The sequence below is a fragment of the Brachyhypopomus gauderio genome, chromosome 14, assembly GCF_052324685.1.
Source record: "Brachyhypopomus gauderio isolate BG-103 chromosome 14, BGAUD_0.2, whole genome shotgun sequence".
Classification (NCBI taxonomy): domain Eukaryota; kingdom Metazoa; phylum Chordata; class Actinopteri; order Gymnotiformes; family Hypopomidae; genus Brachyhypopomus; species Brachyhypopomus gauderio.
The window spans coordinates 9,437,099-9,454,848 of record NC_135224.1 but is presented as its reverse complement, the minus strand read 5'-3'; the positions used below and the strand labels follow the sequence as shown (position 1 = coordinate 9,454,848).

Genomic DNA, 17,750 nt, shown 5'->3' with positions numbered 1-17,750 from the left:
TGTCTATTTATCTATTTGTTCGCAAACAGTCCACCATATTCAGCACTTTAAAACTATAAGATTTCAGATTAAGGTGCGATGTGGCTGTTTCTAATCTTGTAATTCTGGACATAAAGAAGCAATAGGGAGAAAGTTGAGGAAAGTTACCGACGGCGAGCCTCTCCGTGACACAGACATCATTCCGGCTCAGCCGAGTACAAAGCACGAGCTGAGGGGGGAAGTTTTGAAACGTCAGCAGTTTCCTTTTGTCTTATTTTGACTTATTTTGTGTGAAATAACTCTGCAGGCAAAAGCTTTGAGTTCTGAGGCAACACTTGTGCCCAACGTGTTTCTCTGATGAAATGCGTCTTAGATTGAAAAGGGCTTTTAAAAAAGGTAAATTATGAAAGCATTTAACTGAGGTGTGATGTTTAAATGACAACATTATAATATAGAAATGTATAAAACAAACTCATGCAGATGTAATATGTGTACGTACTGAGCATACACGTGCGACGTGTTTACAGATAACATAAATCTCGGCTCAATTGAGTGGAGTTTAAGCTTATGCAAATGTTTACATGAATACAGGTATAATAATCATAATCAAATAATAATCACTGCTCATCTCCTCACTGTTTCAGAGAGAAATAAAGACCATACTTGATCACAGTGTGAATTAAGTCTCTCTCTCTCTCTCTCTCTCTCTCTCTCACACACACACACACATACACACACACACACACACACACACACACACAATCACACACACACACACACACACAATTATCCTAGTTGGCACAAGAAGAAGTGGATGAGAATGATTGAGAGAGGAAGAGTGAAACCCCAGTGGAGGTGGTGAGGTAGTGTGGTACAACTCTGGCACAGGCACAAAGCACATTGTGAGAGAGAGAGCAGTGATCTCCTTACTGCACCTGGAGCTGGGAGAGGTTAGGTTACACAGCACAACACTCAGTGTGCATGCACACTCACACACACATGCACACACATGCACATACACGCAAACTCATACACACACATGCACATACACGCAAACTCATACACACACGCGCACACACATACACGCACACACACACACACACACACACACACACACACACACACACACACACACACACACACACACACACACAGCGTGAAGGGAGCATTTGCTCTGCTTCCTCAGTTTGACAGCAGGTCATATCTAATATTTTGTGTTCCATTCCCTCATCTTTGACAAGAATACGTCACATTATATTCTACGTAACAACCATCTGGACATCTAATGGCTATTCTTCAAACACACACACACACACACACACACACACACACACATATTTTCACTGCAATTTCACACTGATAGCAATCTCAAGCATTCGGACACACCCTGCTAGTCCTCCATATGCATCAGGTTACAAATGTAAAACTATTTACAAGTGGAGCCCCTTACAGCAGTCCATTCTCATTATCTCTGTCTCTCTTTCTTTCTGTCTCTGTCTCTGTCTCTCTCCCTCTCACTCACTGTCTCTCTCTATTTCTCACTGTCTTTCTTTCTCACTCTATGAGAAATGTAAGATATTGTAAGATACTCTATGTAAGATATTGTGGTGTTTGAGGAGACTTTAAAAAGTGATTAGTGCTAGAGTTGTGAAAATAGATATAATGATAAGTGCATGAGAGATAGAGAGAGAGAGAGAGAGAGAGGGGAACAGAGGTGGAGAGAGGGAGAGACAGATTCTCCAGTGTCAGCTCAGAAGGACGTGAGAACAGCAATGTCATAGCTGCGTGAGATTTGACAAGCACTCCCTTTCCAGCAGACGGACAGACAGAGAGAGGTAAAGAGAGAAAGACAGAAAGAGAATCATATATAGAGATAGAGAGAGAGAGGTAGAGAGATAGATAGAAAGATGCATATATGGAGAGGGATAAAGACAGAAAGATGCAGAGATGGAGAGGTAGAGAGAAATAGACAGAAAGATACAGATATAGACATGGAGAGAGAAAGAGAAAGATACAGGTGTAGAAATGGAGAGAGAGAGAGAGAGAGAGAGAGAGAGAGAGATAGAAGTATATATGGAGAGAGAGATAGAAAGATGCAGAGATGGAGAGGGAGAAGTATAGAAAGATAAACAGAAAGAGATACAGATGTAGAAATGGAGAGAGAGCTATAGATGTAGAAATGGAGAGATATATAGACAGAAAGAGATATAGAGATGGAGAAGGAGAGAAAGAGGCTCCCAAACTCACATTGTGTTTGTGCAGTGATGTCACTCATACCAAAGAGGTTAGGAGAGTTATTTATGAAGCTTCTTTCTCAGTTGTCCACCTTCATCTCACGTCCACCGTACCCTCTCACTCCCTCTAAGCCTAAGCCACACTTTACTTCTAAATCCTGTGCTCAAATGCTCAAGTAAATTGCGCAGGTAGTTTAGTTGTACAAATAGTAAAACCCCAGTACCCTAGTAAACTGAACTCAACTGAATTATTGTTTTTAGGAGCTCAGCCAACAAGGTTTTAAGGAGAATTATGTGTATAATACACACTTAGACACATGAATGCACATACACAGAAATGAACACACACACACACACACACACACACACACACACACACACACACACACACACACACACACACACACACTTCAGAGAGCATCATCCAGGCAACTGGCAAACCCAAAATGTCTGTTACATATTGCTTCATTCGATGCCTGACTTGTTCTATTAGGCTGATGACTTTTGAGCAGAGCTTTGGAATGGCTGAAATTACAATATAACACACACACACACACACACACACACACACACACACACATACTCAATAGACTACTGAAGTATAGAAAATCAAGAATCTCTCTTAGAAGGGGAGATATACTAATCTGTGCTTGGAGTGTCTGTTGGTCTGCTCATATGTAGTCACATGAGACCAAACGTGTGTGTGTGCGTGCGTGCGTGCGTGTGTGTGTGTGTGTGTGTGTGTGTGCGTGCGTGTGTGTGTGTGTATGTGTGTGTGTGCATGTGTTATACTCTCATGTGCGTATATGTGTGTATGTGTGTACATGTGTTCATGGGTGTTTATATGTGTGTGTAAGGGGTTAATAATTAATGCTTTGGCCACAGATTGGCCTTCCATTTCCCTCTGGTTATGGCTTGTCTCCCCCAACAAGACTCTTGTAGCAGCAGGAACAGAAAAGAGAGAGACAGACATATGATAATCAGACAGCAAGACAGACAGACAGACAGACAGAGAATGACATGAGGGAAAAAAATGCATCATGAATTTCTTCCGAGTGAGTTTGGCAGGAGCATTCGGGAACATTGTGTTAATGATTAATATGAAGTCAGAGGAATTCCAACCTCTCAGCAACCCTCCCCCCCAAATCACACACACACACACACACACACACACACACACACACACACACACACACACACACACACACACACACACACACACACACACACACACACACACACAGACTCTTCTCCATTCTCCCCCTCCTTTCTCACTCCTCCTCCCTCCTTCTCCCTTAGGCCGAGAGACAGCCAAAATCAGCATGGACAGTTGTCAAGGTAACCTCAATGCAATCTACTTGCCCACCTCTCCTGTCTTCTCCCTGACCAAGGTCAGCACTCCCCTTTCTCCTGCGTCTGCCCCGTTCAGGGGGGGGGGGGGGGGGGGGGGGGGGGGGGGCACGGGGCGAGTGGGGGCGTGGGCTAGAGCACCTCTCAAAACCTTCCCTCATACAGCTGGCAAAGAACTGAAAAAAGAGCAGGAATACAACTTTCCAAGCCACCAGCCTAGCACTGCATTCATAGGTCTTCTACTATATAAAGACTTCTCTCTCTCTCTCTCTCTCTCTCACACACACACACACACACACACACACACACACACACACACACACACACACACACACACACACACACACACACACACACACACACACACACACACACACACACACACACACAAGAAGCCCCTCTCTTTAACCATGGAGAGATTAGTGAATATAAAGAACCCCTGCCAGGCTGCAGCTCTCAAAGTGAAATACATGCAGTGTGTGAAAAGAAAGTGAACACAGAGAGTGAGCACAGAGAGTGAGTGCAGAGAGTGAGTGCAGAGAGTGAGCATATAGAGTGAGTGCAGAGAGTGAGACTAGAGTGAACACAGAGAGTGAGCACAGAGAGTGAGCACAGAGAGTGAGCGTAGAGAGTGAGCACAAAGAGTGAGCGTTGAGAGTGAGCACAGAGAGTGAGCGTAGAGAGTGAGTATAGAGAGTGAGCACAGAGAGTGAGCACAAAGAGTGAGCGTTGAGAGTGAGCACAGAGAGTGAGCGTAGAGAGTGAGTATAGAGAGTGAGCACAGAGAGTGAGCGTAGAGAGTGAGTATAGAGAGTGAGCACAGAGAGTGAGCACTGAACAGAACAAGAGTGAGGGGGGGCATTTTGCAAACCAGCTGCATGTGTTTTTGGTCTACTGGTTATATATATATTTCTTCATAAGCCAATTAGTTACCAAGATTTATTATATGTCCATCCAGTGGTGACTGTGTGACTCCACGTCTGTGTCTGGCAAAGCTTTCTGAATTAACGGCTGGGAGTAAAAACAGGGAACAGATACTCATAATCACTGGCAATTTCTGTGCTTTGTAGAAATTCAGAATTTATATTTGTTTGTGAATGTAACAAAAGCTTGCTTAATTATTGACTGGAAATGTAGCCGATACATTCATGGGTTAAAGCAAACCTTTCATTATTTTAATCAGACAATCTGATTGGCTCCTCGTGACATGAGAGAAGTGTGCAAATGAAATGCAGCCAAAGAGACACAGAACCTGGCAGCTCTGTCATGACTCCATGACGACAGTGCCAGCTGCTTTGAACTGGTAGCTCACAAGTCTAGGAATGCATCAAATGTAGTGAAACATATCACAGTGAATTAATTTATGTCGAGAAAACTGCAGAGGTTTTTGACAGCGTGAGAAATGATATCATTTGGTTTGCCCCATCCCCATCTTTGGCAAAACACACCACAGTTGCACAGCACCACCACACCAAAGTCACACAGCAACACCACAGTCACACACCACCACATTCGCACAACTCCACCACACCACAGTAACACACCATCGCCACAGCCACAAAACACCAGCACACCACAGTCACACAGCACCACCAAAGTCACACAGTAACACCACAGTCACACACCACCTCATTCGCACAACTCCACCACACCACAGGAACACACCATCGCCACACCAGCACACCACACTCACACAGCACTACCACAGTCACACAGTAACACCACACCATGGTCACATAGCAACACCACAGCAGTCACACAGCCACACCACACCACCACAGTCACACAACACCACCAAAACACAGTCACACAGCAACACTACAGTCACACAACACCACCACACTACAGTCATCGATATCTGTTATTACCACAGATATAGTGGGCGACATGCTGAACCCCCATTTGATCGTGCTGCTTCTACAGCTTAGGCACCGCAATGTTTGGCCAACCGCTTATAGGCAGTTGGTATCTGACCAACCTTCTCAGCACGAGCCATGACGAGTGAGTGGCAGCGTCCCCTCTGTCGTCAGCCTGTGGACACCTCGCTTTTCCGTTGGAGTAAACAGTTGGCATAATCACACTGAATCCTTTCCCTAGGAGTGAAGAGGAGGATTGAGCTATGAGAATGTAGGCTGACATGCCCGCCAGCCAACCCTGAAGCCCCTCCAGGAGGAGCGCTTAAGAAATTTACTTAGGAGGTGCTCAGCAAATTACCAAATTATTTTTAATGAGTCTTTTTGTTTACTGTCAGAAGCTAAGCTGCTAGTAGATAGATGGACAAGGCGAATTAAGGCCATTTGAAATGACAACGAAATTATGAGTTCTTCCAGAGCCTGTGACAAAAACCCTCACGAAGAGAAGTTGTCAGAAAAGTGGCATTTTGATAGCGGTAAGAGTGAGGACGTGGAGACAGCCAGAAGATCACCCAGCAGCCCAGTCATTTCTAGGACAGTGTGTTTGAATGAATATACTAATTAATATTCAGAAGTCGGTGTTCTCAGGTTGATGTTCCTGTATCATGGCTTCTCCTCCGGCCTGTTACTATAAAGGCTGCATCAGAAACCAAGGTTAGAACTGACCCGTGCTGCATTCGTCAGAGCTGTAGGGACCGTTACACTGTAATGATGCAAATGTTGAGTGGAAGTGTTTGGGGTAAGTAGGACTTGGCCATAACTCTGTGGAGAGTTGGATGATAAGTAATGGGTTTCTGTTTATGTGTGTGTGTGGGTGTGTGAGTGTGTTTGTGCATGTGTGCATGTGTATGTATTTGTATGTGTGTGTGTGTTTATGTGTGTGTGCATGTGTTTTTATGTATTTGTGTATGTGTTTGGGAATGTGTGTGTGTGTGTGTGTGTGTGTGTGTGTGTGTGTGTGTGTGTGTGTGTGTGTGTGTGTGTGTACATCCTGAGTTAGGAATAGGTCAGAGAAACTGTTGTGCCCTGCTGGAAATATTGGAAATGCTACATAACTTACAAAATCAGCCTCCACTTCTGCCAACAGCTGAGTAAAGGGGGAGGTGTGTGTGTGTGTGTGTGTGTGTGTGTGTGTGTGTGTGTGACAGTGAGAGGAATACACACAGGGACAGAGAATACCCAGTAAGAGAGAAATAAGGAGAGGGAAACAGAGACAGAGGCAGGACATGAAGAAAGAGACCAGAGAGGCCTGGGTGGGGTGTGAGACACATCTAAATATGTCTCACAACCTCACCTTGTTTGTGTTTGCACTACAGCCAACCAGAGTCACTCAGCAGGGTGTGTCCATGAGCTAAGTATCACAACAAGAGCCTCACTCAAAGACATATGCAGTGCACACACACACACACACACATACACATACGTTATGGCCATTTTCATGGACCAGTGCTCTGAGTAGTGAGGAATGCAAAAGAGGAGGAACTACCAACTAGAGATATGGGAGGAGGAAGAGTGTGGTGAGAGAGGAAGAGTGTGGTGAAGGAGGGAGAAACAGCCGCCTGTCCCTCTCCCTGTCCTCCTCCAGCCTCCTGTATCAGCAGAAAAAAGGAGAGAGGAGAAACGCCAGTCGCTGTTGACACAGCCCTGACCTTCCCCTCATTCCGCTCCCCCAAGTGTGAAATTGAACGTCGGCCAGAAAGGGAAGAGAGACAGAGAGAGAGAGAGAGAGAGAGAGAGAGAGAGAGAGAGAGAGAGAGAGAGAGAGAGACAGTGCTGGAAGGCAGGAGAGAAGGGGGGGGGGGAGAGAACGAGAGACTAAAGGAGAAAGGTAGAGGGGGAAAAAATGACCCAGACTCCACACAAAACTAACAGAGAAATCCAATATCATATATATCAAACAGCGTGGACTGTTGGCGAGCTGTTCCATTTAAAGAGATCTGGTCTGGAGCACGCTGAGGGCGGGGGGGGCTGTGGTTGGGGGGGGTATTGATCTCTGTGGTCCACCCTCACTGAAGGCCTCCACAGTGATTTCTCCAGGAGACATCGGCCAGCACAGATAACATCGGGCAGGGCTGTGTGTTAAATGCCTGGCGGTGGTGTCTGACCCTGGCTCGGCGTATCCCCTGCTCCGTCCACCACAGCACGCATGAATACACACCGAGAGAGAGAAAAAAAACGGTGAAGCAAATCTGCATTAGAGGCTAGCGCCCATCCGCGGCTCGGAGTGGCCTTTCACACCGCGCCCTTACGATAAGGCGGGTGGCGGCTGCTGCCATGGCGGGCGTGTTCGCCGTCGCGTGATAGCGGGCGTTATCACACCGGCACTAAAACCAGCGCCGACGCCCAGAACCGACAACGACTAGCTCAGCACAAACCCCCCTAGGAACATGACCACTCCATTCCATAAAGTGAAGGGAAGCGAATAGTAGGGAAGGAGGGATGAGTGCATGTGTGTGCGAGAGAGAGAGAGAGAGAGAGAGAGAGAGAGAGAGAGAGAGAGAAAGAAGGAGGGGGGTTGTAACTCTCGTGATGTAATGGAAGTGGGCCGTGCAGCGTATCGCCCGTGGCCGCCAGTCTCCTGCTGACTCCAGACATTTCTGGCATTCCTGAGAGAGCAGCTTCCATTGTGCTGCAGGGGACCCTCCATTCATCCAGCCCGGGACCAGGGGAAGGAAAAGACCTGCAGGCCCGGGGTGGGGGAGCACAAGACACTCGTAGCTCACGGTGCTGGAAGTTCCGACACAAGGCCCGGATCAGTGGCTGGTTAAGGCTGGTGTTTTGCCTCTGCGGAGGTGGTAATGGGAGACGGGTAGGTGGCATTTTAATGCGCATCAGAGAACAGCTTTGGCGGAGCGGAAGAATGCTGATCAGGTTACTTTCCCCTCACTTTTCATACAGCAACACGCTGTGATGGCCCAGTATTGCAGTGCATCAGCAAAATGGTCCGCTAGCGTGCTTAGCGTTTTTATTGTCCTTATATTCAGTGTTAGACTGACCCCCTCAGTCACGTATCCATTAAATAATGAAAGAGAAAAATAAGCTAATAAGATCACACACGCGCGCACACACACACACACACACACACACACACAGTTTATATTATATTATTCAGGAAAATTTATTATTTTTAATTATCTATCTTTTAATAATCCACCTGTGTCCAATGTTGATCATTTTGCATTGCAGTATAAAAGCAAATAAGACATAAAGACCTAAAAGAGATGAGGCATTACGTGCAATGGACACATTCAGCCAGTAGGAGTGCTCCACCTAGTGGCCACCTCTGCTAATAACACGGTTGACATACGGGCTCAGTTTCAATTGTGCAGGACTAATTAATCACAGTCTCATTCAGATTCAGTCTGTTTCAGGAACATCTGTTGAAACCTCTCAAATGGACACGTAGTCCTGCGACTCCAGCTCTGTGGGTGCATTACAACTGTACAATCCCCCCCCCCCCCCAAACCGTGAACCAAGTTTATTACATGAAAAATGGAAAACTAACCCATTTACCGTGCTTCACCAGGACTGGTTTAATCTACATGTGTGTTCATGACACGAGGGAGTCACTATGGCTATGGTCCAAACATGCATGACAGCTCATTCTATTAATCAGCGTTCTAAAGGAAATCTCATTAGTGAAATTGAATGCTTAGCAGAGTTGGGTCAGTGTGGTCAGTTTAGAATGGTTCCTAATGAACACCTTGTGATCACTGCACATGTTGTATACTATATAGACAGGACACGGATTTATTTTTTATTCCATGCAGAGTGCATATGAATACATATCAGATTTGAGCAATCTCTTGATTTTTTTCAACAACAACAAAAATAATGTCATACACAATATATATACACAATATTTATATATAAACAAATAGTATATAATATATTGTTAAATATTCTATACATAATAATTGATAACAGTAGACAGTAGAGTGGGAGTGTCTCCAGATCTCTGTGAGGGTGGTGAAGGTGTGGTAGATGCCCTAAAGATGCCCTGAAGATTCGTTGAAGATGCCTTGCTGTACCACGGTGTCATTTTCCTGTAATGTTATCATGGTCACATGAATATTTGTAATCATTTTGGTTATTTTCAACAAAAATATTTGAAAATGTTATATTTAATGCACGATTTTCCATTATTACTAGTCTTGTTCACATAATAATCATATATGTAGTGAATTGTGGATATAATACCAAGATTGTATATTTATATTAGCTTTGGTTTTTCTTTTCAGCTGCTTCTTGCTGAAGGACTTATGGCGTTCTCTACATTACTGTGTTGATATAACCTCAGTGGGAAGGACCTCCACCTTGTGGTACTTCACAAACTGTAGGAAGATGCCTTCACATTAAGGCTCATCCAACTTGTTTCAGGTTGTTTTAATAGGTAGAAGAATATCCTGCTGACCAATGAGATGTTCCTTCCTAGAAAGTGATGCTGCGTCTTGTAGGAGACCCAACTGGTTCTGGGTGGAGATCATATTCTTCGACCCAGGACACTTCCAAAGTTCTTCAGCCCGTGTATCACTGCCACGGTTGGAACCGATGACTGTCAACTAGGTACCATGTATCTCCTCCCGACACGTCCGTCTGTGCTCTTTGGGTGTCCAGATCTGCAGTGGACACGGAAATGTGGAGGGTATGTTGTTTTAACAAATGTTGACTTATTTTGATGCATGTATGGATGTAAAATTGCAAACAAAATCTAAACTGAACTTGAAACCATTAACAGTAAACACAGCTATACGGCTATACAGTGCTCTCTCTGGATACCTATTTGCTCAAGGAACAATACATTAGATAACAGATCAGACATAGTATCAGACACACCCTCCTCTCTGTGATCGTCTTTATTTCCTTGATTGCTGAATTATCTGCCTGTTTAAGCAGAATCAGAGCTCTGCTCGCCTTCCTGGCACTCAGACGAATGCTAATATGGAGCTGGCTCCAGTTTCCTGCCATGTGGCGGGGTGGATAACAATGGATACATCTACATTGCATTAGGAGAGAGGAGAACGCCCTTAGCACGGGCAGCCTTGGCATGCTGTGTTACTAGGACGTGGAGGTGGTCCTCGGCGTGGGAGAACTGCTTCAGCGTCTCTCTCTGCGTTGGCTCAGTGATTTCCTGCTCCGAGCTCTTTAATGAGCCCTTCAGCCTGTGTCTCTGCTGCCTTCTGCTCCTCAACCAGAACCTCCAAAAGCTCAGACTGGATCGTCTCAAGGGTGGGCCAGAGACTGCCAAACTCTCCGATGGCGTCTGAGTTTTCTTCAGCCGGGTTTTTTTTTCTTCTGAGATGCGATAAAAGTAAGTTCTCATGTATTGACGCGCCCGTACGTGTACGGTATAAGCATTAGGGATCCCTAGATCGTCTTAGCAGGACGCGTTTAGTCACTTCCTTTCACTTTGGACTCAATTTGTAGATTCATGTGCTCAATCTTCTTCATTCTTTCCTGGAGCATCTCCAGAATGTATGTCTGTCTTTTCTCTAGCTGAACCTGGAGAAGAAAGAAGAAAATCTCATGTAAGGATGGAATTAGGGACTCAAATCTTCTCTTTCATGTAGATATGAGCTGTCTGTTGTTATTATTTTAACATTTCAGCATCTCAGAGACACAATTCTGCACAAAGCTTTTATTTCTTACTAGTATATTGACTGAGAAGCTGTAATGCCTTCAGCTATAATTATTAAAATAAATATGAGAAACAAATGGCATTGTATCAAGCAAAGGAAAGTGTTACCTTCCCCTGGCCACCTCCTTCAGTGCAGACCACACACACACACACACACACACGTCTTGTCATCTCTACAGCTCGTGTATTGCTCCAAGTTCTGCACAGTATCACTGGGGTTTCGCTTCTTGAGTTTAGCTGCAGTTGGGAGAGGCTTCAGACATGTGTCGCGGAAAGATGTTCCCCAATCCAGACCGCGGCCTGGGCCTGCACTCCTGGAACAGTGCAGACATCGCACACCACAGACGTGTAAGCAGGACGTTCCTTCCAGGAGCTCCAGGATTTCACTTGTACTGATTGTGTTGAAGTGAGCAGCCAGATCAGAGGTGAAGGCGTTAAGCAGAAGTTCTGGCCTATTAGTGTCCCTAATTACAAATTGGACCCTGGCACCCTGATGGTTGAACCACTATTGGTTGAGACAAGCCAGGCAGAAGTTGTGTCCCCTTGGAGTACAGAGGGGACTAGTGAACAGTCAGAGCATCCCAGAATGCAACTGCCCTTCAGACAGAAGACCTGACAGAGGAGGAGCACTGGTATTAAACCAATTACATGCAACATTCTCATCACAACATGTACATGACAATGTGGCACGGCAGTTGCCACTGGCTAGAGTTAGTGAGTGAATGAGTGCAAGAGAGAGAGAGAGAGAGAGGGAGAGAGAGGGAAAAATAGGGAGAGAGAAGAATAGAGGGGGGAGAGAGGGAGAGAGAGTGGGTGGAAAGAGAAACTTTTTTTTGGATATCACTCTCCGTGTGTGTTTGTGTGTGTGTGTGTGTGTGTGTGTGTGTGTGTGTGTGTGTGATTTCAAACACCTTTACCCACAGTTCCTCTTAGTTTTCATGTGATTTTAGACACCAGTGCCCGACGTTCCCTGTTAGTTTTCAGTCTTTGTGGTTACCATAATTTAGCAAATATTGCATTTGTAGCACGGAAATATTACATATAGCCTACTGGTTCAATATCAGTAGCTAAATTGGGTGTCCACTCAACATTGTGTCAGTAGCCAGGCCTAAAAACTGGAACTATTCACCTAACTGAACACGTTTTTCCAGTTGATAATACCGTTATCATTTAACCTCAAAAGATTTGATTTTTTGAGCCCTACAATTTTTGCTTCTTTGTGGTTTCATTTTCCGTTTTCCTTACATGATATTTTCACACTCTTCCAAGGTCACATTATGGGCTTGACATTTTGAGGTGACGCTGTGGTGAGGAGACTTAGTAAGCAGGCAGGACAATTACCTCAGCTGAAGATGTTTTACACTTTGTCCTCTCTGCCTTTCTTCACTCCAGCAAGAAGATACAGTGTGGTCTGGTGATCACGGGATCGTCATGACGGTGCAACTGTGATCAGGCTGAGTTCTCACATCAGCGAATCAGTTCATATTGCACGACTGAGCCGTGCTCAGAAAAAACCAAGCAGCCCTTTACTGGTGTCATGGAAGGAGGTGAAACTCCAGCTCCAATCAGCCTGGCTTCAGGTTCCTGGGTGTCTACATGTCAGCAGATCTGACATGGACCTGTGAGCTCCACAGCGGTGTGGAAGGAGCACAGCTGACACCTCTACTGTCTGAGGCTACGCAATAAACCTGTTCCTCCAGATGGGCTTGTCATCCTCTTCTGTAGCAACAGAGAGAACATATTAGCATCACACGAAATGAGCGTCACACACATTAGTGCACTTTACCTACCATAATGTAACTGCAAACCACACACAAATAACACATATATAATGCATGTTGCATACAAATGCTATTGGTTATATGATGCATCTCGCACACAAGCTGTTTATAGCTGATAAACTCTACCTATGTGCACTACACACTACACACTGTATACTACACACCACACAAAATATTGCATGTATATTGCACTTTTTTTCATACTTATTATAACCATATTTCATTGTATATTGTATGCACCCTGCACTACCTTTATACTCTTATATATGGGGAATCAGAAAATGAATTTCATAATAAAATACATATAGATTTTTTTTTTACTGTACAGTGACAATAATAGATCTATCTAGCTAGTTAACTACTACAAATTCATCGATGATCAGGAACTGTCCAGTCAAGAGCAAGATGTATCTCTGTTTGAAAAACATTTTATCATAGGACTGAACCTACAGAAAAAAACAAACCCATCATATAATTGGTTATGTTTTTGTGTTTGTTTTCGTGCTTAAGAGCAGCAGCCAAGGATTTGACACAACACTAGATAAACACTTGATAAACACTACAAACAACACTAGATAAACACTACACACAAGACTAGATAAACAATACATACAACACTAGATAAATTATAGATACATCACTAGATACAACACTAAGTACAACACGAGGTACGACACTAGATAAACACTAGGTAAACACTAGATACAACACAAGGAACAACACTAGATAAATACTAGGTACAACACTAGATAAATACTAGGTACAACACTAGATACAACACTAGGTAAAACACTAGATAAATACTAGGTACAACACTAGAAACAACACTTGGTAAACACTAGATACAATAGATATACAACTGAAATTGTGTGTAAATCACAATTGGCAAATTGGCATCTTAACAACACTAGATACAAAACTAGATACAACACTAGATATAAACAATTAACCACTAGATGAACTGGAGATACTACACTAGGCAAACATCTGAGATGAAGGACCTGCTCCATGCAGCATCCTTTTGGATCATACTGTGACAGCTTCAAACCACTGAACTGAACCACTGCCACTCTTCAAGGGAAGATGGTGGAAAAATAAATTGAATTGATTTGGCTGAGCTCAGTAAAGTCTTCTGCAAACTCATTTTAATTTCACTGCTCTTAGAGGAACTGCTGAACCCTCTTTGCATCAGTGAGCAGCACCTGCACCCTCACGGCCAGAAATGAAGCTGTACAGTATCTGTGCTGCATTAATGCATCAACCTGCTCTGACCTGCTTAGCATCTGGACCTCCAAACATGGGTGTCACATGTGAAACAGGACATGCAAAATATATCAGGAGTTAAATTATGTTTAATTAAAACATTAATTTAAACATTTTGGTAATTTTGTTTCCTAATAGCTCAGTTTGAATTGTTGGCAGTTGTCCAAGCTTGTGGAGTTCCACAGTTCCTAAGAAGAGACAACCATTGGCCTGGGTGTCACTCATGCTTACGGACTCCTGTCACTGGCATCTAGAAATCAGTGCATGTGCAGTTCCTCAAATCAGTGCATGTGCAGTTCCTCAAATCAGTGCATGTGCAGTTCCTCAAATCAGTGCATGTGCTGTTCCTCAAATCAGTGCATGTGCAGTTCCTCAAATCAGTGCATGTGCAGTTCCTCAAATCAGTGCATGTGCTGTTCCTCAAATCAGTGCATGTGCTGTTCCTCAAATCAGTGCATGTGCAGTTCCTCAAATCAGTGCATGTGCAGTTCCTCAAATCAGTGCATGTGCAGTTCCTCAGTTCCTTTTGCATTATGGTTTCACCATTACTGATATTGAATCGTGTGCTGTTGCAATGTCTCCATCTGCTGGTTACTTATGAAATTGACATTTTTTAATTGGAGTTCTTAATGGACCTGGCACTTGGCATGGTCTTCTAACTCACTCACTCATTTATATTTACCCAGCTGAAGATTCCCCACAAGAGCAAGCTGTGTAAAAGTTGTGCCTTACATCAATGCCATCTCTGCATTTACAATTCAGCTACTCTTCTTTCTCATCTTTGTTTCCCTCCCACTGGACGTTTCTACCATTTTTTTCTCCTACACAGTAACAAAGTCGTTTTTGTTTATGTGTCACTGAGTGAGGACAACTGTGAGGACATTTCACTACAACTGCTTAGTTTGTCTGATCCACACTGTAAGGTTGCAGTCAAGGAGGAACTCCAGTAACATTCATTCTAGTAACATAAACTCCAGTAACAAACTCCAGTAACATAGTCTCCAGTAGCAGAAACTCCATTAACAGAATCTCCAGTAAACTCCAGACTGCATAATGAATGGTACTTTATCCTGATTCATGTTCAGCAGGATAGAATTTTATTACTTTTTTATGGCTACATAGATAAAAAAAATATGAGAACAATATATTAAATAATAATACAAAATATAAAATAGAATAATAGAAAGACAATTATTCTGGAAGTGTGCTCAACCATCTCTAAAACTCTCTCATGGAATACCCCACCTCGGTTTGATCACATCTTCTCTGTTGGATGATCAAATATTCTGTGGTCTTATCATGACATTGATTCTGGCAAAGTCCCTGTGAGTAATCTCCATTCCTGGCATTGTCAGCAGTTCTGTATTCTTTGTCCTTAAAGATCTCATGTAGGTCTCAAAAATCAACAGAGTAAAAGTCAACCAGCACTAAACTGATTATAAGTGTCTGCAAAGTCACAGAATTTCTAAAATATTCTGTCCAAAACAACTGCAAATGTTTCTACATACACACCGTTCTTTGACAGCATCCTAATTGAACAGAACGCTGAAGGTCATCTAGAAAATGTTTCAAAGCTTGTCATGGAGAACACCTGAAAGATTCACACTCACAGCCTTGGCCGTCAAAGTACACAGTTGGCGTTGCTGTCATTTCCATGGTGGGTAATCGAGTATATCACTAACAGAATTCAAGTCATCCATTAGCAGTGGACCAAACAGTCTTGGGGTCAGAAGTGTTGGGTAAGATGACCTTTGAAAAGTCTTCTGTAGAACAATCTTTTTCAGATATCCCACTCTGAGGGTGGTCAGCACTCTGGTTAGTGATGATAAGATCAAATGTGATGTGAGGAGACCAGGGAGACTGTGGTAACACAGCTGCCTTGATCCACTTTGTTCCAAAACAATGAAAACGTTTGGAAGGTCGTCGCTGCCATCGTAAGGACACTGGAATGTTGACGCTCATCGTATTTCAGAGCATTGCAGCTTGGAACACTTGGTACTAATACCTCAAAGATGAACTCCAAACAAGCATAAAGAATGCAATAAAATCAGACATAATTTTTAAATTCAAGCCATAACTTTCATAAGCCTTATTTTAGGAAATGTTGTTAATCTTGCAGAAGAATCTAAGAACCTGCTGGGATCAAGACCCAATCAAGATGCAGATTCTGGAATCTGTATCTCGTGACAAAGACGGTAAAAAGGGAAAATCAAATTAGTGTCTTTCTGTACCGATAACCATATTCAGCTATGCAGGGAAATCTTGTGATGCAATCACCAAGAGAACCACTAAGTGTGTTCTGGTGCCACTACATCTTTTATGTTCACGAAGGCAGGATAACATGGCGACGAAGTTGGTGCATTTGCTTGGAACTTAGACAGTGGGGTAACCTGTGTGGAGTTCTGTGTGGGGGATTGTGCTTTTGAAATGATGAGGCCATTGTCATTGCTGTTTTACCGTCTGCTTGCTTTAAACACATTAATTAATCTTTAGTATTAGTCTTGATCAGAAAGTTTGCCCTCAACGTCATGCCATGTAGGACATGTTAGACACTCTGCTTCATTCGGGTCTGATTTATTATATTTTAGTTTTTTCTTAATCTCTGTTTTTGCATTTTGTGCAGACTACAGGGTGGTCATTCTTGTTCTGATGGATGATGTAAGGGATCATCTCTGTTTTCATGCTACTTTGGTGGTTGGTGGATAGTTCCCATCGCATGTCTGTCAGTTGACCTCTCCAACCAGGCTATCCCATAAATGTTGATGTTCTCTAGGAAAGATCCTGATATTCTTCAAGGAGGGGGCCAGGTTCCTCAGCTGTGTCTCAACACATTCAATTGATATCACCTGGAATTTGAGGTGTAGCTAACAATGGAAGAACACACTACTGAGTGCACTGTATCTTACATAAGAGGCTATCTGGCTAACTAGATAGCAATTTGTTCAGGGAGCATGTTATCTGGAAGGAGAGATTAGGAAACCTATAGTAGCCATTGATAACATTTACCAGCACTACTGACAATAGTAAAAATATGAGGATTATAAATCTGGATTATGTTCGTTAATGTCCATAATCTTGCTGCACACTGTGAACAGAGTTTAACTTCCTACTTAGATTTTCTTCTCAAAATAACCGAGAACTCTTTGTTGGAACTCCTCCAGGTTATTCCAGGTCATTTTGCCACACGGAGCCAGAGCTGTCCTAGCACAGAGATGGGGATCAAACTTTTGTTCCCATTTCAATTTTGTTTTTAAACTTGCCTTATTGACCCTATGGAGCAATGAAAGCAAATTCATATGTGTGCATACATATGTCACTCAGAATGAAAACTTTTGAAGCAGTTTTTCTCATTGGTAAAGCAGAGGTAGACTTTGCATCCAGCATTTTTGGACCTCCCTTGTGCTGTGGTCATCTCTGCCCAGTGGTCAAACATATGAAAAGCAATTGTGTGAATGTAAGACTACATAGCTGTCACGTCCTGTGTATCAGTTAAATCTCCCTCATATTCTTCATCACTGAACCCTAAACTATCCTCACATTCATCAAGAGGAACAGCCACCTCTGTCCTATTCTCAGCCCTATTTTTTGCCTT

At 43.4% G+C, this 17,750-nt stretch overlaps 1 long non-coding RNA gene across 3 annotated transcripts; it reads left to right on the top strand.

The window, feature by feature from the left end:
* The first annotated feature begins 7,671 nt into the window (after positions 1–7,671).
* LOC143475328 (uncharacterized) lies at positions 7,672–12,815 on the top strand. 3 transcript variants are annotated; one of them, XR_013120998.1, is made up of 3 exons: positions 7,672–8,285; positions 9,718–10,121; positions 12,507–12,815. It is a non-coding gene; the product is annotated as an uncharacterized LOC143475328 (long non-coding RNA). The 3 variants fall into 3 exon arrangements; XR_013121000.1 differs by lacking the exons at positions 7,672–8,285; positions 9,718–10,121 and adding exons at positions 10,798–11,004; positions 11,352–11,462; XR_013120999.1 differs by lacking the exons at positions 7,672–8,285; positions 9,718–10,121 and adding an exon at positions 10,798–11,462.
* The last annotated feature ends 4,935 nt before the right edge of the window (positions 12,816–17,750 follow it).